Source organism: Globicephala melas, chromosome 21 (genome assembly GCF_963455315.2).
Source record: "Globicephala melas chromosome 21, mGloMel1.2, whole genome shotgun sequence".
NCBI lineage: Eukaryota > Metazoa > Chordata > Mammalia > Artiodactyla > Delphinidae > Globicephala > Globicephala melas.
In genome coordinates this window covers 12,733,746-12,761,459 of record NC_083334.1, presented here as the reverse complement: position 1 = coordinate 12,761,459, position 27,714 = coordinate 12,733,746, and the positions used below count along the sequence as shown (strand labels likewise).

General features: G+C 43.7%; 1 protein-coding gene across 6 annotated transcripts in view; it reads left to right on the top strand.

Moving 5' to 3' along the window:
* IRF2 (interferon regulatory factor 2) overlaps positions 1-27,714 on the top strand; it is a 133,752-nt gene that overhangs the window by 62,028 nt on the left and 44,010 nt on the right. The window contains exon 1 of one of the 6 annotated variants that reach the window (XM_060291346.2): positions 204-224. The exons of the other annotated variants lie outside the window; for them this stretch is intronic. The gene's annotated coding sequence lies outside the window, so the exon portion shown is untranslated. Of the gene's footprint in view, positions 1-203; positions 225-27,714 lie in introns of those variants that run through there. 6 annotated transcript variants of the gene reach the window in all.

The following is a 27,714-nucleotide window of genomic DNA, read 5'->3' as shown; positions in this document are numbered from 1 at the left end:
GCGGGTTCGTGCCCCGGTCCGGGAGGATCCCACATGCCGCGGAGCTGCTGGGCTCGTGAGCCATGGCCGCTGAGCCTGCGCGTCCGGAGCCTGTGCACCGCGGCGGGAGAGGCCACAACAGTGAGAGGCCCGCGTACCGCAAAAAAAGAACCCCACCTCCCTCTGCCTGGGAAGCACCGTTCTACTCTCTGTCTCTGTGAACTTGACTCCTCTAGGTGCTTCATGTAAGTGGCATCAGACAATATTTGTCCCTTTGTGTCTGGCTCATTGCACTTAGCAGAACATTTTCCAGGTTCATCCATGTGGGAGCATGTGTCAGAATGTCCTTCCTTTTAAGACTGATTCATATTCCTACATTTTGTTTCTCCATTCATCTGTTGATGGGCACATGGGCACCACTGGCTGTTGTGAACCTTGCCGGTTTGAACACTGCTGTAAAAGTATCTGTTTTGAGTCCCTGCTTTCAGTTCTTTCAATCCAGTGGATCATACGGCAATTCTAGGTTTAACCTTCTGAGAAACCATTTTCCACAGAGGCTGCACCATTTTACAGTCCCATCAATAATGCACAAAGGTTTCAATTTCTCCATATCCTTGCCAAAAATTCTTTAATTTTTTTTTTTTTTGGATAATAGCCATCCTAATTGGTGTGTGGTGGTCTCTCATTGTGGTTTTGATTTGCATTCCCCTAATGGCTAGTGATGTTGAGCATCTTTCCATGTGCTTCTTGGCCATTTGTATATCTCTTTGGAGAAACGTTTATTCCAGTTCTTTGCGCATTTTTTAACATCTTTATTGGAGTATAATTGCTTTACATTGTTATGTTAGTTGCTGCTGTATAACAAAGTGAATCAGCTATACATATATCCTCATATCCCCTCCCTCTTGCGTCTCCCTCTCACCCTCCCTATACCCATTTTTGAATTGGTTATTTGTTTTTTTGTTGTCGTTGAGTTGTAGGATTGAGTCATTCTTTTTGTGGGTTCCAAAGTGACATACAAGTATGGTCTGAAAACTCAAAAGATTCTCCATCATTACTGTATGGGTAGCATGTGGCACAAAACCATTTTTCAAATTTTGAGATGTTACAGAGCTGATCAAGCACCTATTGAGGAATTAAATTAGACTGAATTAAGTACATCAGAGTGGAGTGGAAAATGGGGAGTCAGCTAAAGGTGCTTAACCTTCTCAGAGAGTACTAGAATTGGAAGTTTTCCTAGAGATTATAGTCTGTTCCTTCATTTTTACAGCTGGAGAAATCAAGCAACCTGCCCAGGGTCAGGTGGCTGGATTAAGTACTTAGTACATTTTGTGGAACTCTGTAGTAAAGAGTTAATTTTTTTTTTCTGTTGTATTTTTGAATTCTAAAATTTCTGGTGAGGGGAAAAACATAGCAGTGCTTGAATATGGTAGTGAATTAATCGTAGCAGCCTCTCATATGGTACCTTCAATACTTGGGGCTCATCAAAAAGCCCTAGTATTGCGGTATTTCGGGATAAAAGTGAGTAACAGCAGCCTCCCGATAACATTTGGGGGCTTGAGAATTTAAACATGATACATTCAGTAATGGTTCAATACTACTACTTGAGTGGATGAAAAAAAATATTGCTGTAATAACAGATCTCTTAGGAAAAATGAATAAAAGCATTTGTGTATTTACTGTGAATAATCAGCAGAATGAGAAGCCATTTATTTGTCCTTAAAAGAGCTATAGTAGATGAAAAAACGCAGTGAAATATCAACTTTACAGTAGCAAATTAATTGTTGGTTTACTTTTATGCTCTGCTCAAAATTTTCACTTCACTCAATTCTTTTGAGAAGTTGGTCTTTATTGCATAAGGTAGCCTGACAAGCTAACATACAGATTATAACTAGGAGTCAGTTGTAAATAATTGGGAAGCAGATAGATAACTGCGAAAATTTGTATTAAATTTGTATTCCCTTCAGGCTTGGGGCCAAAGCTTCTATTTTATTTTTTAAAATAAATTTATTTATTTTTGGCTGCGTTGGGTCTTCGTTGCTGCGCACGGGCTTCCTCTAGTTGCAGAGAGCCGGGGCTACTCTTTGTTGCGGTGTGTGGGCTTCTCATTGCGGTGGCTTCTCTTGTTGCGGAGCACGGGCTCTAGGCGCGTGGGCTTCAGTAGCTGTGGTGCAAGGGCTTAGTTGTTCCGTGGCAAGTGGGATCTTCCTGGACCAGGGATCGAACCCGTGTCCCCTGCATTGGTAGGCGGATTCCTAACCACTGTGCCACCAGGGAAGTCCCCCAAGCCTTTTAAAAAGTCTGTAAAATTAGCCTCAATTAATATGAAAAGAAATGTGATGATGAAGTTAAGTTGAAGACTCCCTTCTGCAAACAAGTATTTTAAAATACAACTCTCAGAAGAGTTAATTCCTTCAAACAGATGTTTCTGGACTGCTGGTGTGACGCCCGGTGCGTGGAGATGCAAACTAGACAATTTCATCTTCTCACAGAGCTTATCATTTACTTAGAGAGACAGGCAGGGACATCTATAGGGACAAAAAGAATGAAATATGTGCTTAATAGAAGCACAGCAGCAGAAGGCTACGGGAGGGAAGAGGAAGGAGCTCTATCTTTGGCCAGGGATGCGCTTCACCATGAACTCCCACCTGTGGTAGGAGGAGGGCAGGGTCAACTGGTGGCTCATGGGTGCTCAGGGCATCTTTGGTCGAAAGAGCAGTAAGAGCGAAACCATGAAGGGTTGGAGATTCCTTATGCTCTTGGAGGATGGAGAGTTCTCTGGTCTGATGGGAACAGGCAGGTCAAGGGAGTGTCAGGGACCGTTCCTGGTGGCCACGAAAAGTTCCTTCAGTGCATGTGTTCCTGTGTTTTCTAGCAAGGAAAGGCTTTATTCTGAGCATAGAGCAAGCTTTTGGGAGGAAGGGTTATTGAGGATTTGGAACATCTACCTCCCTTACATTTTAGAAGTTGATACGTAATGACTCCTAGCAGCTGGATGTGGCAGAGCTGTGAGCCTGCCACACTTAAGAGGAGCTACAAGAAGGTATAAGACTGACGCATGCATTTCATTCATAGACACATGGGCATTGCAGGAAGGACCAGACTGTGCTTTTGATAATAACCAGACCTGTCTTTGAGATGCTTTCATACGTTTGTAAGAGGAAGTGATACACAGGTACAAAAATATTTTTTGTACCCTCTTTTGTTTGTTTTGATTTAGTTTATAAAGAGAGGGAAGTTATTATGAATAGGTTTACGATTCTTAAGTGAGGAAGATATAGAGACGGCTGCCGTTAATACAGATGAGAAGCCCAAGTTAGAGGACCAAGACGACGGCAAGGTGCCCCCAAACAACAGCTTCGCACAGCAGAAGTGTTTAGGACAAGGCATCCCCATGGCTCTAAGAGTGACTGGATCTGCTGTCATCTCAGCAGTGAGACTGCCAGTTGCGGTAGGACATGCGGTGTGCTTGGCCATGTTGTCCGAGAGACACCGTGGAAGACCCTGGAAGGGCTGGCTTATGGAACCTTAGAGTCGAGCCTCAACTACAGGGGCTTAGGAAGCCTGGAGGGAGCCAGGAGTATTGGTGCACCAGGTGGGGCTTCTTCCCGTATGCATCCCCCCAGCATGACAGGTGACAGTGGCCCCACCATCCGGTATGAAAGCCATAACATGGTTGATGGCTGCATTGATGGCATCTATTGGGTATTTGCTGGGCTCTTCACTTAGGTTTGAAGATCTTATTCAAAGGCCCAAGATACTTCTGTGTTATATTTCAATATATCATATGCTCTGCATTTATTATCAACGACTGCCTTGTTGACCTGATTGTAAATTTTGGAGTGCCGTTATGTGAGGGCTCAGCAAAATGACTTGCATCTACCCGGTACTCAAGAAATGTTGGATGAATTAAATCGTAATGATTGACCTAGTTCTGCATCTGTAATTTCCTCTCCAGACAGACTCCTTGGTAGGACCTTAGAGCTAATGGGGGTCATGTGCTGGGTTTTCTAGTGAGAAAGGAGGACAAGACAGCAGGTGGGAGGCACCTTAGCCACGTGTGCATGTGCCCTAGGGTGTACCAGGGTGTTTCCCCTCATCAGTCGGCAGGGACCCTTGTTGAGGTGTGAGGACAAATGTCTCTCTGTTAACTAGCCAGCCTTAGTGAGCCTTCCATTTGTTTCTCTACCATATCCGTCCAGTTTTCCTGGGGCACAGCTTTTCCGTATTGCTAATGGTTCAAACCTGCTATCACACTTCCTCCCTCTTGCCTTTGTTGTTATTCTTCCTTTTGTTTGGAATGTTTTTCCTTCCTTTCCGCCTGAGAATTCCCTACCTTTCCAGGCCCACTTCAGATGCCCCCTCTTCTTTGAAGCCTTCCAGTGTTCTCTCTTCCGGGCTTTGACATAATATAGTAAAACTCCCCCGAAATGCCTTCCCCAAAACTCACCTATATAAAATGCAGGATCCTTTGATTGGGAGGTTAATGAAATGATTGGGGTGAGTCCCATGCAGAGAATGAACCAAGAAACAGTTGTGTTGAAAGCCTGAGTTCAAGAATCGGGGTGTATTGTAGCATCAGCCACATCCTGGATAGTTTTATCGTCTGTGATTTGTTTCTCTCGTATCACCTTCAGAACATGGTGCCTAGTTTTCGAGCTAGTTGTGTAGGTTCCAGCCTCCATCCTTACCACGTAAACTTTTTGAGGACAGAAATCACGTCCCCATCATCTTTGTACCCACCACAGAGCTTTTCAGAGGACTCAGCTCCATAAGGTTTTTTGAATGAAATGCTAAATAAATGTAATTCAAAAGTTGTTAACATACTTAACTCGACTCACCTGGAAAATGTCATAAAAATAGTGAAATTATTCTTCTTTGGGTCGCATGCTTTTTTGCAGTCATTTTTCCCCTGCGTGTTTATTACTTGTTCATATTAAGTTTTATCCATCACAACATATAGCTCATGTCATCTGCCTTTTCCTCCCCATTCCCTGTCCCCAGAGGGTTCTCCAGGAGGGATTATCCACTTTCTTATCAATAAATAATTACTACATATCATTATGTGCAAGGAGCTTTACCTGATGTTTTGGGAGTTCTGAAGACGAGTAAGATGTGATTCCTGCTCACAAGGACTTTAGCCAGAGCTCGGCCTGTTTTCAAGTACATGAAGCTGTGAGCTCTGGTTGAGTTTTAGAAGGTGGAGGCATTGGTGGGATAAGAAGTTAGAAAGGTGGGACGGGGCTGAGTTATGGTGGCTGAGAGTCCAGGTTTTATTCCGTGGGCACTGTGGAGCCCCTGAAGGGTTTTGAGTCAGGTGATAAGATGTTTGGGAAGATTGATCTGCAGGGTGGAGATGACACTGATATTCCAGAACATGGACCCTGGGCACCGTCCTGCTCCTTGTGAGAGATTCGGGCTGGGTCCACTCTGCTATGAGGTGAGGCACTGGCTCTACTCTTCGGAATTTCTTTGGGGAAGTCTTAGCGGAGACCAAAGCAGTCATCCTGTACTTTTCCTTTTACTAGAGGCTGCCTTTTATTTGTTGTTGTTGTTGTTTGTTTTGTGGTACGCAGGCCTCTCGCTGCCGTGGCCTCTCCCGCTGCGGAGCACAGGCTCCGGACGCGCAGGCTCAGCGGCCATGGCTCACGGGCCCAGGCGCTCCGCGGCATGTGGGATCCTCCCGGACCAGGGCATGAACCCGTGTCCCCTGCATCGGCAGGCGGACCCTCAACCACTGCGCCACCAGGGAAACCCTAGAAGCTGCCTTTTTATCTATTTCTTCCTCACAGCAGCTCTGCCAAGTTGCTATTAAGGTCTCTGTGTGTAGATGAAGAAACTAAGATTCGGAGAGGTTACAGGTTGTGAGTGGTGAGGTTCCAGTCAGGTGTGCTTGACACCAAACCTGAGCTCTCTGCAAGCACCTTCTGCTTCTGCAAGGAGGGGGAAGGAAACCAGTGTGGTCCTGGGAGGGGTTGGCAGAGAGGGAGAAATGCTAACAATACAGTGGATGCCAAATCCAATTTTCAGGTACCGTTGGGAACTTGGTTAGTGGCAGTAAGTATCTTTTAAAAATATTTGAAGATGTTTATGCAGCTTGTAGAGGAGAGATGTGTTCTTGATTCAGAGGTCTTATTGTATTTAGGGTGGCTAGCAATGCTGGCTCTCATTTCCAGGTGGAATTCATTGGTAATCAGGATGCCTTATTGTAGGAATAGAATCATTAGTGTATACGGTTATAGTTTGTGTGTTGGATCTCAACCTGATTTGAACAAAAAGAGCTGAATTGAATGGCTCTATAATATTATATAATAATAAGTAGTAGAATAGGAAGAAAAAGAAGAAGAGGGAGAAGAAGGAGAACAAGAGGAGGAGAAAAAGAAGAAGCAACAGTAGAAACCTTACCGAGAGTTTACTGGCTGAGGGGACAACTCAAAGGAAATCCCCAGAGGAAACATGGCAGCAAGAAGGAAGTTGTCAGGGACCCTGTGGATGTGGCGTGAGGGAGGGAGTCATTTATTCTTATCCAGGGAAAGAGATAGACATTGCCCTTCAGTGCCAACCCTTTTCAGAGCAAATTATTTTCAGGCAACCATCTTAGGGGAAGCATTGGTTTTCAACATCATCGGCCAGTAATGGATTTGAAATCAGATGGTAGCAAATAATTTTGCCATTTTATGCAAATAGGTTTTCTTAGAAGTTTCCAGTATGCTGACCTTTCTAAGAATCCCTGATATATGACTTTTCAAACTTAAGTAATGAAAGCATTGCCATCTCCTTTTTCCTCACATCCCTTTGTCTTTCCTGTGTTCCCTGTGAGACAAAATATACCCATCGTATATATATCTTAGAGTTTCATAATTTAGTTGTATCTGGAAAGTAATTTATCTGTGTGACTTCACACAGATTTCTCATCTTTTTTTTTACAAGAAAGAATATTACGTTTGTATATGTAACATACATATAGATTTAGATCATTGTAGTGGGTTTTTTGTTTATTTATTTATTTATTTTTAAATTTTTTTTTTTTTTTTGCGGGGGATATAAACAGCTCAGAGAATTTAGGTCCTGCCCATTTCCTGCCATGTTCCTCCTTCCCAAGCTACTTTGTGTGTCTCAGTGATCCACTCTGTGGTCCATAGTTTTCTCACATGCACCATCTTATTTAACTTTTCGTGTACTTTCCCCATGTACTTGAGGACCAAGATGTCTTTTCTGGGCTTTTGTATTGCTGACTTAGCTGGATGGCTCCAGGGACACCCATCTATTCATGGAAGGAGGGACAGTCTGAAATGAAGTCCCCACTTAACTGCCAAAAGGAGAAGTCGTGCCTTTCACTTTGCTTTACAGCAAAGGCAGTGCTCAGAGGACATGCTGATTAAGGGAAAACTAGGGTCGCTTCTTTTCCCATTTTCCATATGGAAAGAAGGTTTGAACATGCAGTATGAGCCTGAGTCCATATGCTTTGAAATCTGTCCATGATTCTTGCTTTGCTGAATTGCAGAATCTGATGCCATCTAGGTACTTGGGTCTGGGGCCAAACACACCCAGTGGTCCCACCATGATTTCCAATTTATGACATATTTTTTAAAAGTCAGTCTACGCTTTTAGGTCCTCACTGCCTTCCATGAGTTCTTCTAGAAAATACTCTTTTAGAAGGTGATGGATTTAAAAAAAATGCTCTTAGAGTTTCATAATTCAGTTGTATCTGGAAAGTAATTTATCTGTGTGACTTCACACAGCTTTCTCATCTTATTTTGTTTATAAGAAAGAATATTACATTTGTATATGTAACATACATATAGATTTAGATCATTGTAGTGTTTTTTTGTTTGTTTATTTATTTATTTTATTTGTTTTGCGATACGCGGGCCTCTCACCGTTGTGGCCTCTCCCGTTGCGGAGCACAGGCTCCGGACGCGCAGGCTCAGCGGCCATGGCTCACGGGCCCAGCCGCTCCGCGGCATGTGGGGTCTTCCCGGACCGGGGCACGAACCCGCGTCTCCTGCATCGGCAGGCGGACTCTCAACCGCTGCGCCACCAGGGAAGCCCTGTTTATTTTTTTAGAAAACATGTTTCACACGTGGTTAAATCGTCTAGGAAACATTTGACCCACGGCTGGGTCAAAAGGTATCCTTTAAAATTTTTGATACCCATGGCCAAGCTACTGTCTGGAAAATTTGTACCTATTTGTACTCCAGCCCGTAGTACATATGAGACGTAAAGCACTATTCTAGATGTGTTACAGGGTTCCTTATCTAATCCTTGCAAAGCCCTTTGGGAACAGATAGGGTTGATAACCTGCCTAAGGTCACACAGCTAATAAGTGATAGAGCTGAGATTTAGAACCAGGCTGGAGTTCACACTGTTGCCTTTTCTGCTCTGTTACTGCCATGGCAGGCCTTGTGAGGAAATTAACCAAGGGGTGCTGTGATGAGACTCTTTCTTCCTTCTGTGAGTCCTTGGGTGTGGATAGAAGCTCTTCTTTAACCCTTATAGTGGATGCATCAGATAAGAGAGGTGCAGAATGATTTTCCTGAGGCAAAAACTTTGGTCTTCACATTCTTTCAGAAACTGTACACAGACAGTGTTCTCAAAGAGAGATCTTTTGAAATCCAGCCCCTTTCCTCAGCTCTTCCTTGCCCCCTTGTTCTGCTGGCTGCAGGCTTAGACAGTCAGGAGACTGTTAAAATCTTACCCTTATGACCCTTTTTCCTGCCTCCTTCTCCCTCACGGAGGTGTTGGTAGGACCCACCATGGATGCCTATTGGGAGGCTCAAGTGGTTGCCAGCCTCCCCCGGGGGGCGTGTCGAATAGAGGTGGGAAGGTTTTGCAGAGTTTTGCTCGGGGACTTCAGCTTTTACACCCTTGCTTCTCTTTGCTGCTGGATCTGGTGAGACGGATCATGCACGCATGCGCACACACACACACACACACACACACACACACAATTTTCACCAGTGCAGCCCTGGAGTCATACAAGGTCAAAAGACTTCCTCTTTTAGGAAAAGCCCCAGACAGCTCACTGTCTTCTTGTTCCATCCTTGTTTGTGGATGATTTGTATTCTTAGTTGCTCCGCCCTCAGAACAGAGACCCAGCAAAACAGAAAGTGTAGGGAAAAGCCACCACGACTCGGCTCTGCGTTTTCTTTCTGGATCTGTAGGCCCGCAGGACTTAAACGTTCATGTTCCTGAAATGTTCCTGACGTGAGGAAGCAACTGTCAGAACTAGCATGGTGTCCACACACCGGTTTTCTAATGTGTATGTTTGAGAACCCAAAGGTCACGCGTAGAGGAATCCTGTCCACTCAAGGTTGAAGCCTGTCTTGGATGCTGGGGTCTCATGATAAAGGAGCTCAGCGATGGAGAATCAGCTTTGGCAGGGGTTAAGCCACAGCTTCCTTCTCTGACAATGGAAATAATAATAATAGTACCTACCTCATAGGGTTGTTGTGAGGGTTAAAGGAGATAATATAGAAAGAGCGTAGAGTTTAATACCAGGTACATACCATAGTCGTTGCCATCATCATGCCACCACCATCTTTACCTGCTGAGGAATCAGGAGAGCATTTTTTTGGAGGCAAGTTCAACTTTTTCAATGCATATATTTATAAGCAATGCAATTCAGTGCATGTAAATTAATCTCTGGTGTGAGTGCCTTGGCCCTTTTGGTAGGAGGTCTCTGGGGCTCCTTCACCTTGACCATCGTTAGCCTTGCTATGTTTTCTTTCTTCACACTGCCTGGAGGAAGTGTGTGTGCAAGGATCTCTGAATTGAATCTCTACCCAAGTCCTGCAGAACCGAAACAGTTCAATGTGCGTTAGACATCTCACGTGGCAATGATATACCTGTGCTTTCATTCAAAATTATTTTAATTGTAAGAGTTAAACTTTCCAGACAATTCCTTGAGTGAATTTACATTTGTGCCACTTGGAGTATTTAGTCTTCTTGTTTCACATGATGGTTTCCACAGAGCAGTAGGGCTTATAAGAAGTGGGAGAGTGGTGCATGTACCCGTCTCAACAGATGACGCAGTTCTCACGCTGCATAAACTATAGTGAACAGCAACAAATAAAAGTGATTTAACTTGATACCCGTGAAAGTATTCTTTGTAATACATCTAATTTTTGAAATCAAATATTTAAAATGTAGGAAGAGGAATGATGTCATTACCAATGTTATTGTAAGGGAAGCTTAGGGAGGATATTTTAAAGAAATTTTCAATCTTATTTAAAACTTTCTTATATTATAAATGTCTTTTTTTTATTAGATTGGTAAAGAAAAATGTATATATATTGCTAGGTAGAACTACTGTAAAGGCAGTAATAATTTTTAAATGGCTACCTCAGATGTCAAATTAAAAAAAATATTCAGCAAAAGTACTTCCTCACTTTTTAATATTGCAAAAGCAGTTTGCATCAAAGTTCTCCATTTCAGGACTAAAAATGTGCCATTATTCACTAACTCAAGCACAGTGCATGCCAGATTAATTTATAATGTAAGTACAATTTAAGGAAGAAGATGCTGATTTTCTTGTATAACATGGGAACAATAATATATTCCAAGGATAGAAATAACTTGAAATTAATTACAGATCCCAAATCCCTTCTTTGCGATCCAAACAGCTCTGAAAACTGAAAGTTTTTATCATGACTCACTTGTCAGTAGAGTCTGCCTCGAATTGGCATGAAGCTATTTATAGCTTTTACTAATCCCAATCAGTGTGAATGCTCACGTTTTACTGCAGAAATATTACTGTATTAGATTAAGGGGTTCTGCTCTGGAGGTTGCTGGGGATGTTATGTTCTATATGGTATAGCCACCATATTATCTCTCGAAAATCCCCAGGCTGCTGAATTCTGAGATGTATCTGGTCCAAGGATTTTGAATAAAAGCAGTTATCTCCCATGACTTGAACATCCCCTCATCCTGGTTTTTCCAGGGACAGTTTCTCTTTACATCTGTTTAGAGGAAAGGTATAATTATTAATAAGGCCCCATTCACGCTCAAAAGTGTTCCAGTTTGGACGATAGATGATTGGTCACCATGCTGACCATCTGTGCATTCTGGGTAACGGAATGCTGGTGGGCTTCAGTAAGTTTCTTGTGAATTTCCATATGTACAACTTTGAAATAAGCTTCCAGATTATATCTTGAAAGCCTAAAATACTGTAAAGCAGTGTTTATAAGAAATAATCTTTTAAATGTAAAAATACATATCCACTGCTTTCTTCGACGAATTCTCCATAGTATTTAAATATCCACTTTTTTTTTTCTTAAGGGCAAATCATCATTTTCCTTATCGTAATTGCTTGTGCACCAGCCTTCTTTTACTAGGCTGCAAGCCCCCTCTCTGTTCCCCTTCACCTTATCTTTGATGCCTGGCCTCCACAGTCAGGTCCTAGTTTATTAACTTAGCATCAGTCTTTGCCATACCCTTGGGCCCTGGGAACAGAGTGGTGAGCAGGCAGATTTGGTCTTGGGCCTTGTGGAGATTCTTGTCTAGGAAGGCAGACGGATTTGAGGCCTGGCCTGGCCTGCCGATGACGTGCTTTTGAAGCTAAGAGTTGAACAGTGTGAGTCAGCCAGTGAAAGGCGATGCCCTTGAGGACGGCAGGTACAGAGGCCTTGGGCTGCCCTGCTGGCCGGAGGGTCAGGGAGTAAGGCCAGCAGAGGGAGGGGAAGCTGGAGCCAGCGTGGGCGACAACAGTGGGCTCTAAGCAGATCATGTTTATGCTTTTACGAGAGCGTTCTGGCTGCCTGGCAGAGAGCAGGCCGGGGTTGGGAGGTGGTGGGGAGACGTCAGAATGGCTGCTTGGTGCCGGCCTCGCTGAAGGAAGGAATTGTTCTGGAGCCGCTGGTTTCACTCTCTATTCTTACAGTGTTATAGTGACTCTCTTGGGAAACAGTAAATACGTGCTCTGCTTGTTACTTGGAGGCCAAAGTGGTTACTGAAATGATCAGCCAAGTGGGAGCAGGTTATTCAGGCTTCCGTTTTCTCCAAGTTGAGGAAGAGTTGTAAATAAGAAACAAAAAGCAGTAAAATAAAATTCAAAAATTAAGAAAAAAAAAAGAGGAATGTACCACAATGCTCACTGCAGCACTATTTACAATAGCCAGGACATGGAAGCAACCTAAGTGTCCATCGACAGATGATTAGATAAAGATGTGGTACATATGTACAATGGAGTATTACTCAGCCGTAAAAAGAAACGAAATTGAGTTATTTGTAGTGAGGCGGATGGACCCAGAGTCTGTCATACAGAGTGAAGTAAGTCAGAAAGAGAAAAACCAATACTGTATGCTAATGTGTATATATATGGAATCTAAAACAATAATAAAAATGGTACTGATGAACCTAGTTGCAGGGCAGGAATAAAGACGTAGACATTGAGAATGGACTTGAGGACATGGGGTGGGAGGGGGAAGCTGGGGCGAAGTAAGAGTAGCATCGACATATACACACTACCGAATGTAAAATAGCTAGCTAGCGGGAAGCAGCCGCATAGCACAGGGAGATCAGCTCGGTGCTTTGCAATGACCTAGAGGGTGGGGTAGGGAGGGTGGGAGGGAGGGGATATGGGGGCATATGTATGCATATGGCTCATTCACTTTGTTGTACAACAGAAACTAACACAGTATTGTGAAGCAATTATACTCCAATAAAGATCTGTTAAAAAAAAAAGAAAGAAAAAAGAAACAAAAAGCAAAACCCTTATTCATGGTGGGCTTTTCTTGAGCCAAGTGGTGGAAAAGCTGTGGGATCCGGAACTATTGTCATGAAAGAAAATGAAACTATGCCAGGAATGCCAGCTTTGGGGGCTCTGGTGACAACTCAGACTGGCCTGAAATGCCCTACAGAGAATCCTGTGGCGTGGGGCCTCTGAAGACTGAATATCTAAACCCTGCGTCACTGGCAGCCCAGGGACCCGTGCTTATGACTTCTTTCTTCCGCTGCTGACTTAACCTACGAGGTGAAGCAGTGTCACTTGGAAGCCAACCTCATGTTTTAGAATCTAAATAACTTCATGTAAATATTACTTCAGAAGTTTAACTGGAGGTAAATCTTTGATGCTGAAATCTGAGAGCCTTCTCTAAAATATGCAGGCGGAGGACTTCCCTGGTCGCGCGGGTGGTTAAGAATCCGCCTGCCAATGCAGGAGACCCGGGTTCGAGCCCTGGTCCGGGAAGATCCCACACGCCGCGGAGCAACTAAGCCCGCGAGCCACAAGTACTGAGCCTGCGCTCTAGAGCCCGCGAGCCACTACTACTGAAGCCCGCGCGCCTAGAGCCCGTGCTCTGCAACAAGAGAAGCCCACGCACCGCAACGAAGAGTAGCCCCCGCTCACCACAACTAGAGAAAGCCCGCACCCAGCAACAAAGACCCAATGCAGCCAAAAATAAATAAGTTTATTTTAAAAAGTAAAATAAAATATGCAGGTGGGCTTTTGGGTCATCTCACTTTTTGTTTTCTACACACCCAACACTTTAAATGACTTGTGGACCATCTTCCCCAGGAAATGAAGCTGCGAGGTTCCTGGTTCAGTTCATTGTCACTTGATCGCGCGGCCCCTTATGGATGGACGGATAAAGTGATTGACGCGTGTACTTAATACAGTCGCCGTGCCTGGATTAAGAAAAAACTATCAACAGTTTAATTTCAGCACCACAGGGGGAATTTGCTAGAGTTTGTCATATTTGCAGAAGTGCTGTCGTTTCTCCCTCTGGACTGTAAATCACTTGCTTCACTGTTGTCTTTCGTGCCAAGTCTTTTTCTTTGCAACTAGTTTAAGACTGCGAAAGTTGCAAAAATATTTGTAAAGAATTTTTTTTTTTTCTGAAACTCTGGAGAGTAACTTGCCAACCTGAAGTCCCATCACTCCTGAATCCTTGAGCGTGTCTGTCCTGCAGACAAGGGTACACTCCACGTGACCGTCAGAATCAGGCAATTGACATGAGGACCATCCAACCCACAGACCCCATTCAGGTTTGCCAGTTGTCTCGATAATGTCCCTCGTAGCAAAAAAAATCCCATCCAGGCTGAGGTGTCATGCCGTTGTCACCTTTCCATAACGTCCATGAATTTAACATTTTTGATGATTATAAGCCAGTTATCTCATAGAATGTCTTTCAGTTTGAGTTTGTTGGTGGTTTCCTCATGGTTAGATTCAGATTATGCATTTTCTGCAAGGATATTTCAGACGTGATGCTCTGTTCTTTTTGTTGCCTCCTCTCAGGTGGTGTATGTCTTTGACTTGTTCCTTTATTGGTGATGTTCATTTGATTGTTTGAGTACGGAGGTATCTGTCAGGCTTCTCCATTGTAAAGTTACTCTTTTCCCCTTTGTAATAAAAAATATTTTGTGGGAGGTGCTTTGAGTCTATGTAGGTGTCCTCTTCTCATCAACCTTTCACCCACTGGTTTTAACATCCGTGATGTTTCTTAACTGAATAATTACTACTTGGATCGCTGCCAGAGGCGATCTTCTAGTTCCAGCGTCTTTCTGTGGCAGGCACTGCACCTTGTGGAAAAGCTTCCTCTTCTCCCTATTTAGTTTTTCCGTAGATCCGTATTTCGTTCAGTGGGCTATAACACAATTTTATCATTATTTCGATGCTCAGATTGTCTCAGATTTGGCCAGTGGGAGCCCCTTTAGGTTGACTGCTATGTTCTTTTGATGTGTTCCCGGCATTCTTTGATCAGTTCCTTACGTTCTGGCTCCCAAGATGGCTCAGGCTCATCTTTTGCTTTCCCTGCTCTAGCCCTGGAATCAGCCATTTTCCCAAGAAGCCCTGATTCCTTTCAGTGGAGACTGGTATTTAGAAACTAAGACTTGGGCATTACATGTGCTCATCACCATTGGTGTATTGCTGTCCCCAGACCCTCTTAGTGGACAGGGTTAGGGAATATCTGTACTGTTTATATGTATACTTACACATACACTCACTATTTATATCTGTGTTTATTTCTGTATTTATGGAGATATATGAAAAACCGTGAATTCAGTCCTATTCTAATGCAACACCCAGGGTTAGTCTCGTTTTCTTTCTGTATTTGAACTTCCTTCTCCCATAGTGAGCAACCTGGGTCCCATTATCCTTAATGTATCAGTTAATCTACTCAACTGCCTGAATGTTTCTGATCTCATGTTCCCACGGCTGCCCCACCTCACTTCACTCTGTGGGTTCCTGTACTTTGGACTAGACAGCTGCCACCCTCCTGTACAGGAGACCCTTCCTTCTGCTTGGGCCCTGAACCCCGCTCTGGGCTGTCCCTCCCTCCTGCGCCCATCCTCACTGCCACACGTGGGCTGCAGCACTCCAGGCCTCCTCCCACCCACCTCTTTATGCCAGTACTCCACACTGGGATGCTTCTGCCCTGCTTCCCTAATGTCTGCCATATTAAGTATGTTAGGGCAGCCATAAGTACCAACAGACTGGGTGGCTTGAACAACAGGAGTTTATTATCTCACAGTTCTGTGGACCAGAAGTCCTAAGTCAAGGTGTCAGCCGGGTTGGTTCTTTCTGGGGCTCTAAGCACAAGTCTCCATGGGGAGAAGTTTCTCCTTGACTCTGGTGGTTGCTGGCAATCCTGGACTTGTAGACGCATCACTCCAATCTTCAATCAGTCCAGTCTCTATCTCTGTCTTCGTTTCACTTCTCCTCTGTCTGTGGGCCTTTGTCCAGATTTCCCTCTTCTTGTAAGGACATCGGTCGTATTGGATTTAGGGCCTGTCCTATGGCAGAATGACCTCATTGTAACTTGATTGCATCTACAGAGACCCTATTTCCAAATAAGGTCACATTCACAGTTTCCAGGTGGACATAAATTTGGGGGAACACTGTTCAATCCATTGCCTCTGCTTTGCTCAGTTCCACCTAATGTGCTTTTGGACTAAATCGTTCATAAAGGGAGGGAGGGAGGAAAGAAGGGTAGAAGGAACTCTCTTAGTAGTTTTGAGAAGAATGTTCTCTGTTGCCATATTCTTATTTTCTAAGCTAAAATTAGGGCATTCTGCTGACATCAGGACTCTTGGAAAACACAGGACTTGGAGAGAGCACAGGATGGCACTCACTGTCATGTCGTGGGACTTTACAAGTCCCCACGGGGACTGCACCCCTCACGATACCTTTTCTGGAAAGCATTGCAGCCCGTTACTCTAACTGTTCAGGAAGAGCTTGATATGGTGCTGCCTGGGGTTGGGATGCCCCCTCCCTGACCCCCCGTCCCCTAGCTGCCCAGTTCCAAGCAACAGTGTCTTGGTGCCCCTTGTCAGTCCCGTACTAGGCGGTGCTGCCGGCTGTCTCTGAAGAATCGCTGGAGCAGTTGGGAAGTGTGAGCCCTGACTGTCATCAGCACCATCCGAGAAGGGAGCATTGTCAGTGCTGGGACCCAGCAGCCTGGGGCAGCCACCCCCGCCCAGCTTGCCCTGGAAGTTTACTGCCCCGATGCTTGAAAACCGACCCCACTCCCTGCTTCTTTTCACTTATTACCTTGTATTATATTCTGAGCTGTCTTAACTTATATATTACTTATATAGAATATATAAAAACACATACACAGAGTATATAATTATGATTATTAACTATATCAACATATATATTCGGAGCATTTTCCCATGCCAATGAAATATTCTTCCATAGTTACAGTATTCCATGATTTGAGCCTACCACATTTTATTTAACCATCTTCCTACTGTCTGATATTTGGGTCAACTTAAAATTTTTGCTACTGTAAATAATGTTCCATCAAACATCCTTGACCTTAAATTTGTGTCTGCAGAAACTATTATTAAATAGCCACTATTTTTTTTTAAACATCTTTATTGGAGTAGAATTGCTTTACAGTGGTGTGTTCGTTTCTGCTTTATAATAAAGTGAATCAGCTATACATATACATATATCCCCATATCTCCTCCCTCTTGCGTCTCCCTCCCACCCTCCCTATCCCACCCCTCTAGGTGGACACGACGCATGGAGCTGATCTCCCTGTGCTATGCGGCTGCTTCCCACTAGCTATCTATTTTACATTTGGTAGTGTATATATGTCCATGCCACTCTCTCACTTTGTCCCAGCTTACCTATCCCCCTCCCCGTGTCCTCAAGTCCATTCTCTACGTCTGCGTCATTATTCCTGTCCTGCCCCTAGGACATAACCATTTTTTTAGATTCCATATGTATGTGTTAGCATACGGTATTTGTTTTCCTCTTTCTGACTTACTTCACTCTGTATGACAGACTCTAGTCCATCCACCTCACTACAAATAACTCAATTTCGTTTCTGTTTATGGCTGAGTAATATTCCATTGTATATATGTGCCACATCTTCTTTATCCATTCATCTGTTGATGGACACTTAGGTTGCTTCCATGTCCTGGCTATTGTAAATAGAGCTGCAATGAACATTGTGGTACATGACTCTTTTTGAATTACGGTTTTCTCAGGATATATGCCCAGTAGTGGGATTGCTGGGTCATATGGTAGTTCTATTTTTAGTTTTTTAAGGAACCTCCATACTGTTCTCCGTAGTGGCTGTATTAATTTACATTCCCACCAACAGTGCAAGAGGGTTGCCTTTTCTCCACACCCTCTCCAGCATTTATTGTTTATAGATTTTTTGATGATGGCCATTCTGACTGGTGTGAGGTGATACCTCATTGTAGTTTCGGTTTGCATTTCTCTAATGATTAGTGATGTTGAGCATCCTTTCATGTGTTTGTTGGCAATCTGTATATCTTCTTTGGAGAAATGTCTATTTAGGTCTTCTGCCCATTTTTGGATTGGGTTGTTTGTTGTTTTGATAATGAGCTGCATGAGCTGCTTGTAAATTTTGGAGATTAGTCCTTTGTCAGTTGCTTCATTTGCAAATATTTTCTCCCATTCTGAGGGCGAAATAGTAGACTGGCACTTTGCATGTCTTATTTAAGCATTGCCACAAACCCTAAGGAAATTATCCCCATTTTACAGATGAGAAAACCGAGGCATAAGGATCTTGGGTCCTGCTACCCTCTGCATTTGGTTCCTGAAGCATTGGCCTGGGGAGCGGCCTTAGGTACTGATGGAAATACTCCCAGACCTGGACGACTCCTACAGGAGTGGAGATAGTGGCAGAGACTAAGGAATTTCTGAAGTTTTAGGGGAATAGCACATCGATTTCTCATTTAAGGGCACAACTACCCAGTCCTTGTCTCACATAAGGTATGGTGATAAAGAGGTGGCAGTAGCCACAGCTGTGGTGGACACAGGAGCTGCCGAGGCCATCCCTAGTCTCCACCTACCTGTGGATGGCCACGCTGTCCCAGAGTCACAGTGGCAGTCGTACCTCCAATAATGTCCTGCATCTTGGCCACCAAGTTAAATAAGGACAGTGCTAGGCCCTGTGGAGATCTAATCACGTATTCAGAAGTTCCAGGTCAAATTAATTAGCTGAGTCAGACAAGATCGATTATCATTAATATCTAGATATTTCTTGGGGCTGTCATATCAGTGTGAACAAAATGATCCTTGTGGTAATAGTTGAATCTGCGTTGGTCAGGGAAAGCTTTTTTGGAAGGGTAGATTTAAAACTGGCCCCCGAATTCCAAGAGAGAAGTGAGCTGGTGTAGAGCGTGTAGGGCACAATGGCGCTGAGAGATTGAAGCTGGTTGGAGTGGAATTTGTGGACTGGGGGTTTGGCACTTTTCAGAGGTCCTGAAACTAAAAATGAGGGAGGAGAAAAAAGGCCTCATAGGCAAGCGATTGCTCTTCATACACACGGAAGGGTGTGGAAATTGACAAATACCCATAATGCCTAGCACTTTATTGGTTTTCAGTACCTTACAAAAGTATTCCTGTGAAATTAACTCTGAGATGGTGGACCATGGCTTCCATGGGATTTAATTGTGTTCCTGAAATAGTTCTCCAGGTGAATCAGTAATAGGCAGAGACAGGCAGGGTGCACTTTCCTCCTTGCCTGGTTTTATAAGACCCCTCTAGGACCCAGGTGGCCAGTGCTGGGGCCAGGTGACCCTGTTTTATGGCAGAGGCAGAGACTAAAATGAAACAACTGGAGAACACACCCAGTGACTCAAGTTAAAAAAAAACCTCTAATTCTTTCCTGTTGCTTCCTAAAGAGGGGATGGAGGTAAAGGGGTAGAGAGTGGAAAAATATTTTTATTTTGGAGTATGGGAATAGAGAAATACTGTTTTCCTAGTACCAATTACAAAAATAAAGCTCCAGCTGGACAGGATATGCAGTGCGTCTTGCTGATTTCCACCAGCCAGGAAGGTAGTAAAAGGGGCAGGAAGTGTGCATTGAAGGGGGTGGACTGGGTAACCAGGTTGGGACGCTGCTTTCTATTCATTAGGCCTGGTGAGTGCAGCCTGAGCGGTGCTCCCGCTGGCAGGGCTCCTAGGGCGGGTGCCGGGAGAGACTGGGAGGCACTGGGCTCTCAATGCCTCTTTATGTGGTCCCCAGTTTGGCCTCATGGTCCAAAGGCTAAGTAAGGGCCTAGGACTTCTGTTTAAATCTGAGCTCTACCACCTGCTGTGAGCTTGGACAAGTTACTTATTAACCTTGTGTGCCTCAGTTTCTTCATCTATCAAATGGGGATTTTAGTAGTACCTACCTTACAAGGTTGCTGTGAATCAAGTGAAGTAATACCCCTGGCCAGCTTAGAACTTTCCTAACCCTTCATCCTTGTTATCTAGTGTTAGTGTCATGGTGGTGTGGCATGGGATACTCTGGGCAATCCCTGTTTTCCAGGGCTCGCAGGTCTAGGCGGGATAGGATGGCTCACAACAGAAGCTCCCCCACTTAACATCAGGCTGGCTTCCCAAAGTTAATTCAGCTTGCCGAGGGTGAGTCAGGCCTTATTCAAACTGGCCTGACTAAAAACTCAGAATAGCGCAGTTTCAGGTGGGTAACTTGCCTTTTCAGGAACCCCACAGGGGTGTCTTCTGAAGATACTTTGTTTTTACCTGGCACTGGACAACTCACTGTGATTTGGAAAGACTAGAACCGGCCTTGAAACTGTGTGTCTATCTTTGGGAACAAATGGTTCCCCATTCACGCCAGCCACATCTCGGGTGTTCGGTAGCAGTGTGTGGCCAGTGGCTACCTTGCTGAGCTGTGTGCATATAGAACATGTCCAGTATTGCTGGATAGGGCTGGTCTGCATTTATTGGCTACCTGCTGGGTGCAGAGTGCAAGGCTGGCTAGTTCTACATGTTAACATATGTAGCAGTGTTAACAGAGGTTTGTTTCAGTGGACAAAGGCACATAAAATTGCAGCAAAGAATGTAAGGCAGCATAAGATGCGTGTTAGAGGCAGTGTGGTTTTTTTGTTTTTTTTGCGGTACGCGGGCCTCTCACTGTTGTGGCCTCTCCCGTTGCAGAGGCACAGGCTCCGGACGCGCAGGCTCAGCAGCCATGGCTCACGGGCCCAGCCGCTCCGCGGCATGTGGAATCTTCCCGGCCCGGGGCACGAACCCGCGTCCCCTGCATCGGGAGGCGGACGCTCAACCACTGCGCCACCAGGGAAGCCCAGAGGCAGTGTGTTTCATGGATTCAAGGGCAGTTGTGAATTGGCCAGGGTGGGCTTTGTGGAGGAGATGGCATGTGAACAGTCTATAAAGGGGTGCCTGACTACTGCCAGGCAAGACCTTTCTCCTGAGCTCTGGCCTCAGATATCTAATTGCCCATCCAACGTCTCTTGGGCTATCCCAAAGATATCTCAAATTCAGAAGACCTGAAACCAATCTCAGTATTTCTCCTCTCGTTTTTTGAAAATTGAAGTATAGTTGGTTTACAATATCATGTTAGTTTCAGGTGTACAGCAAAGTGATTCAGCTTACATATATATATATATATATATATACTTTAAAAAAATTCTTTTCTATTATAGGTTATTACAAGATATTGAATATAGTTCCTTGTGCTATACAGGAAATCCTTGTTGTTTATCTGTTTTATATACAGTGGTGTGTATATGTTAATCCCAAACTCCCAATTTATCTCCCCTCACCCCACTATCCCTTTGGTAACCATAAGTTTCTTTTCTGTGTCTGTGAGTCTATTTCTGATTTGTAAATAAGTTCATTTGTATCATTTTTTTAGATCCCAAGTAAGTGATATCATATGATATGTGTCTTTCTCTGTCTGACTTACTTCTCTCAGTATGACCATCTCCGGGCCACTTGCAGCAACATGGATGGGCCCAAAGATGATCATACAAAGTATTTCTCCTCTTAAACCTTCCACGTTCCCTGTTGCAGAGTGGTCTACAGAAGGACAAAAGGCGGTCACAGATAAGTTTGAAGAAGGAAGGGAGTCAGACATTCAGAAAGAAGAGTGGTGGCCTCTGTTTTTTTCTCTGGAGCTGGAGACAAGATCATTTGCTGGGATTGATGAGTGTGGAAGTGAGGTTGGAAAAATCTGAAAGTGCTCCCATGGGGAACAGGAAGCACTGATGAGGGAGAAGAAGAAGAAGAAAAAAAAAAGACCTGCAGAGACTTTTTGAAAGCTCTGGTGAGGTGATAAACCATAAATCTATAATGGCATTATTATTATTATTATGACAGGGTACTATTCAGCCCAGTCCTGAATTTTTGCCACCGGAGCAAACAAGAGGGAGAGACCCATATGTAGTAAAGTGGTTGGGCAGCTGTGTTTGGGAAGAGTGGGACCAGAGAGTGGACATACTAGGGAGAGGAAGCGGGGAAGTGGAGCCTGAAGGGCAAGGATGGACCCTCTCTTGGAAAAGTGCAGATGCACAGATGCAACGTGTGCCATATGTTTCTAAGGCTGACTCCCTGGGTAGAGAACTTCTGTTCTCTTTAGGCTGCGTTGAGAACTGTTTTCTAGAATGACCGTTGGCTCACCTGCAGTACTGAAAGCCAGAGATATTTTGGTGTCTTTCTAGCACACGTGTGGAGGCCATAAGTCAATTTCTCTGTCAGCTTATGGTTGTGATTCAGAGGCTAAATCGTACTGTTTCAGGTACCAGGGTAGACTGTGGTCAGAGGCAGGGAAATTTTTGTAAAGGAGCTATGGTAATGTCTTCTAAAAGGGTATAGAAAACACGCCTAATAAGAAAATTGTGGGTAGAATGGCAAATATGCAAAAACTATAGTCTGGGTGATTCTCAGTATGGGAAACTGTTTCTGTGGTATTTAGAAGTATTTAGACTTTTAATTTCATATGCATTTATATTCCATTCATGGTGAAATCTATTCCCCATCGGCCTCCCTGTTTTCCCATGACTCAACTGGAGATATTCATGAAACATACGAGACCTGGAAGGCCATTGGCTAATGGTACTAAATGGCAGTGATACCTACACTTAGCTGCATAACAGTTATCCTAGGATAATAAAAAATAACTGATTCTTAAACCCTGGAGATTCTTATTCAGTAGTTCTAGGATGGGGCCAGGGAACCTTTTTTTTTTTTTGATTCCCCAGGTAATAATGCTGCACAGGCAGTTTTGGGATGCTGGTATAGGTGAAAAGAAAATATAGCAAAGTATGCTTATGATATACTGAGCAATACTGGGTTATGATATATTGAGCTATTTATAGCAATCCTGCCACATCATTCAAGGTTGGGTTCCTGAAAAATCCATATAATAAGGGAATTCATGGTTGAATTGCTTAAAACCTGAGAAACACGGGGCTAGAGACTACAATACTTAAATGAATCTATGACGTGTCTTTTTAACGTTCAATAAAGTAAAACAGTAAGTGCATGAAATTACATCCGTGATACAATGGATAGCATACAATTGATTTCCATTACCTACTAACTCTCCTGAAGTTTAACAAAACTTTAAAATTGGTTTTGCATTGGTGTGGATAATATTATGCCGAGAGGCAAGCTTTTTTCTGCGTCGAGCGCTCCATCCAAATGCTGAATGTCTTTCTGATTTCCTGACTGCTAATTGTTGACTTGGCCCTACGGTCCCACCAGAGTATGTAGCGTGATTTGAATATTGTAGGCAGAGAAGTATTAAGTATAGCCAAATGGGTAAGTCTCAGGCCCCCTCCATAATGCAGAGTCCTTTCATCTTAGCTCTGAACATGGTATTTTCATGCCAAGCACATGCTGTTGAACTTCGCTCGTACATTTCACTTGTCTCCTGGGAGTCAGTTACCGCTGTAAGGGTTTGCCACTTCTTCTCTGCTATTTCCTTCTCTTCCGTTTTCTACTTTCCACCATGACCTCTGCCTCCCCCACCATCCACATGCTCACACACATCTGTACACACAGCTGGGAACCAGTCTAGCACAGTACGATGCTTTTTATACTTTTTTGGCCACAGTACCAATATAATAATATAAAGTTGAAACAAAAGTTTAATGAAACAATGCTTACTGTTATTTGGGGAACTCTCATAGTTTCTGTTCTGTAGTCTCATACATTAAAGTGCTTATCTTCATCCTGTAATTCAGATCTTAATCCAATAAACTGATTTCCTGACCCTCTAATGGGTTGCTACTGGATGTTTGGAATAAAAACTGTTTTAGAGGTTTCAGGCATATTCTTCCAGTCAGGAAGATCTGGGTTTGAATCTTAGCTTTTACCACTTGACAGCTCTGCATCTTGGGAAGTAGCTTCATTTCCTCATCTGTAGAGATGGAGATAAGATACTGTACCTCGTATAGATTGTTTGAAGATGGAATGAAATAATGCATGAAAAGCATTGGTATCCCATTCTTAATAAGGGCCTGAGCCAATGTGACGGGGTTAAAGAGAATGATGATGAGAATGGTGGTGGTGGTGATATTCAGTTTTCAACTACAGCTTCCTCTCAATTCACATAATTTTAAACTGAAATTCTTATTTTTTCAAAAAGGTACACAAAAGTCAGTGTGGGATGTTATGTAAGAGGAACTTATATTTTGGGAAGGATTACTGCATATTCAGGAAAAATCACCACTAAAAATTGCTATTATATTCCTACAAATGTATTGCCACTTGTGCGTGCGTTTTTCTTTTCCTGCGTGTTCCCATAGCCACCATCCTGGACAGAGCTCTGGCTACTGGCTTCCTTGCCTCCACGTGTTCCTGCATAGAGTGCTGCTTGGTTCATGATGAAACGAGGCCATTCAGAGCTTTTAGTAGCCCCTGTAAACAAGCTGAGTATCTAGCTGGGCATTGGAGACCCTCCAGAAAGACCTGGGCTCAAATCTTGGTTCCCCATCTGGGGGCTTGTGTGACTTGGACACTTTTTTCTATTTTTAAAGTTACCTTTTCAGGCTATCCTTGTTCTCATCTCTAGAATGGGGATAATAATATTTAACTGAGTAGGGCTGCTGTGAGGGTTAGTGATGATATTTGTACACTATCCAGTCTGTGCTTCTCACACGCTGGCTGGCTCGTATGAAGCTTCCCCCATGTTGGTACATGCATCAGTTGCTCTGCCCACATCAGCAGAGACATCTTCCTCAGTTCTGCTTTGGCCATTAGTACCAGCCTTTACCTTGCCTAACTTGACCTGCAGCCTTTTCTCTGCCGAAGTGATCCCTCCCTACCTTATAAGCTCTTCCTTTACCATAAAGCTTTCGCTTACGAACCCATCTAATAATGATTTATGAACGAGTTCACCTAGTTGGCAATTAATCATATACTGCCTTCGGATCTCTATTGCAGTCTTTTATTATTATAATTATAGTATTATCAGTTAGCTTTATATAATTTATGTCTCATGCCCCCAGGTAATTTATTAATTCCTTGAGGGTAGCGATCCTGTCTTACACGTCTTTGAATCCTCCACAGCACTTAGCACAGTTCCTTGTAATAACGTGTATTTAATAAATATTTGTCGGTACACTGGATGACTGGATACTGCAGACAGCACATCCACAGGAGGATAGGGTCCAGTGCTTAGAGTTGTGAGAGAAGGTTTAATGGATGAAAATAGACTTGAGCTGGCTTTTGCTGGGAGGGTAACATTGATGTAGGTTGATACGAGGGGTGGCGCATGGCTATGTGGGGAGAACTATTAGGTGACAGGAGCCTGCACAGGCATGTTTAAAACAAATGATGCAGCTGCAGAAGGGATGACACTGAGCACTGCTGTGATTGGCTTCTGTGACACAGCCTCAAAGTTAGGCCCTGTGCTTAGCAACTCAGCTCCCATCCCTTTGCTTTCCCTGTTGCCCGGTTGCGGCTTATCTCCTGTGACGCTGTTAACCGGGAACTGATGCGCTGCGGGGCTTCCGGTAGAAATTCTCTACGTTTTCCTCTGAGTGAAGATGCCTTTATTTCCTTTTCGTTCCCGAAGGAAATTTTCACACTGTATGTAACATTTTAAAATAGCAATTATTTTCTTTGGGTGCTTTAAAGGCATCTTTCCATTGTCTTCTGTTCTCCATTGTTTCTGTTGAGGAGTCACTGTAAGCCTTCTGGGTTTTGTGTTTTTTGGTTTCTGAAGGTCATGAGCCTGTTTTTCCTCTGGCTGTTTTTAAGATTTTTCTCTATACTTTTGGTTTTCATCAAGTGTGCTACAGTATGCCCAGGTGTGGTTTTATTTATAGTTGCCAGTTTGGGGTCTGTAGTGAGTATTAAACCTGTGGTTAGGTGGTCATTGATCACTGTCTCTTCAAATTTTGCTCCTGCTTCATTCTTTCTCTTATCTTTGTGGAACTTCCAACTACCCATGTTTAGACCTTTTTAGGTCTAAAATACAGTCTTTTATGGATTTTAGGTCTGTTTTTACATGTTCCACTTTTTTGTCTCAGTGCTTCATTCTGTCTGTTTCATTGTGACCTCTCTTCTGGTTCACTATTTTTTCCCCTGGTGATGTCTAATCTATTGGTGAACCCATCCATCGAGTTCTTAATTTTAATTATTTATACTTTAGTTGTAGAATTTCTATTGTTTTATAGTCTCCAGTTCTCTGAAAAAATCTCCCATCTTGCCTTTTATTTCCTTGAATGTATTATGCATAGCTGTTTTAAAGATTACGTCTGGAAACATTTGGTATGTGTATATTCATTATATCTGTATAAAATCTGTGTATGTATCCCTATTGGTCCATTTCTATTGTTCATTACTTCCCTTGGTTTTCTATTTTCTTGTCTTTTAGCCTTGTATTCCTAGCTGTATTGATTGAATGCTGGCCATTGTATCTGAAAAACAGCAGAGAGAATATGAGTCTTAGGATAATGTCATCTTTCCCCAAGATATGATTTAACTTAACTTCTGGTAGTTCCAGATCATTTTAATTGGGTCAAGGATTGAGCTTAATCAAAGCTGGGCTTCAGTCTTTGAGGTTAGTCTATTTCCATTTAGTTTTATCCCTTACAAAGCTTGCATGTTTGGAAAGAGGGAGGTTTCCAGGACTCCCTTTTCTTTAGCTTCAGGTCTTATCCCCCTAGTCACGAATGTGTCAACAGCTCTGCTCAGCTTTGATGCCCTAAAGCCTCCTCTTCTGGATTCGGCAGATGCCCCAAACATCAGGCTTACCATCCTGGGTTTCTTTCTTCTCCCAGATCTTGCCCTTCTAATTCTTTACTACCATCTTAGTTCTCTGATGTTTCTCAACATATTTTTAAAAACAAGCTTTGTGGGACTTCCCTGGTGGCGCAGTGGTTAAGCATTCGTCTGCCAATGCAGGGGACACGAGTTCGATCCCTGGTCCGGGAAGATCCCACATGCCGCGGAGCAGCTAAGCCCATGTGCCACAACTACTGAGCCTGCGCTCTAGAGCCCACGAGCCGCAAGTACTGAGCCCATGTGCCACAACTATTGAGGCCCGCACGCCTAGAGCCCGTGCTCCGCAACAAGAGAAGCCACTGTGACGAGAAGGCCGCACACCACAGTGAAGAGTAGCCACCGCTCGCCTCAACTAGACAAAGCCCACGCACAGCAGCAAAGACCCAATGCTGCTAAACAAAACAAAACGAAACAAAACACACACACTTTGTCTAGGTTTCTTAGGTATTCACCAGGAGAGTTAGGTCTGAATTACCTACCATGCCGTTACCAGAAGCAGCATCCCGTCAGCCAAGGATTTTATTATCTAAAATCTAGCAGAGATGTTTAGAAGTCTGTAATACAGAACACTAACATGATTTAAGTGGTATTTTAGGATGACTGATACGTCAGTGGTATGCAAAACAGAGAGGGCTTGGGAATACCTCCATAAGTAGAACAGTTGAAAGACCATCATAACTGAATACTTTCTGAAGTGAGAGTAAGGCAGGCATTACGGTTTCTGAGTCTGGGGATTTGCAGACAGACCTGAACGAGAGTCTGGGCTCTCCTACTGACCAGCAGGTTGCCTTTGGGCAGTTCCCCAACCTATCCCCTCATCTGAAATAGGGGGTAATAAAGTCCCTACCTCCTAGGGTTAAAAGAGAAGTGAGAAGCTCCCAGAAAACCCTGGTTTTCATGCGTGGCATATAGGAAGTGCTCAGTAGTAGTAGCCATTGCTGTTACTATTCCAAGACCCGAACCTCAGTTATTTAAGTTAGAATTCAAGATCACTGTTAATGACACTACTCAGGACCACAGTTAGCATGGTCAGCTTCATGGAGGATGCGATTTATGTCCTGTGTATCACAGTGAACAGCTCACGTGCCTTTATGGAGCAGCCCTGGTGCCAGTAATATTCTGAATACTTGCCACGTACTGAATTGATTTGTAGCCAATGCCATGGTTTTGAAGATGATCCCAGCCCGAAATCTCCAAGATGTAAGGATAGCTGATTTTCCAAAGTCAGGCTTGAGGGTAGAAGCTTCATATTTTAGGTT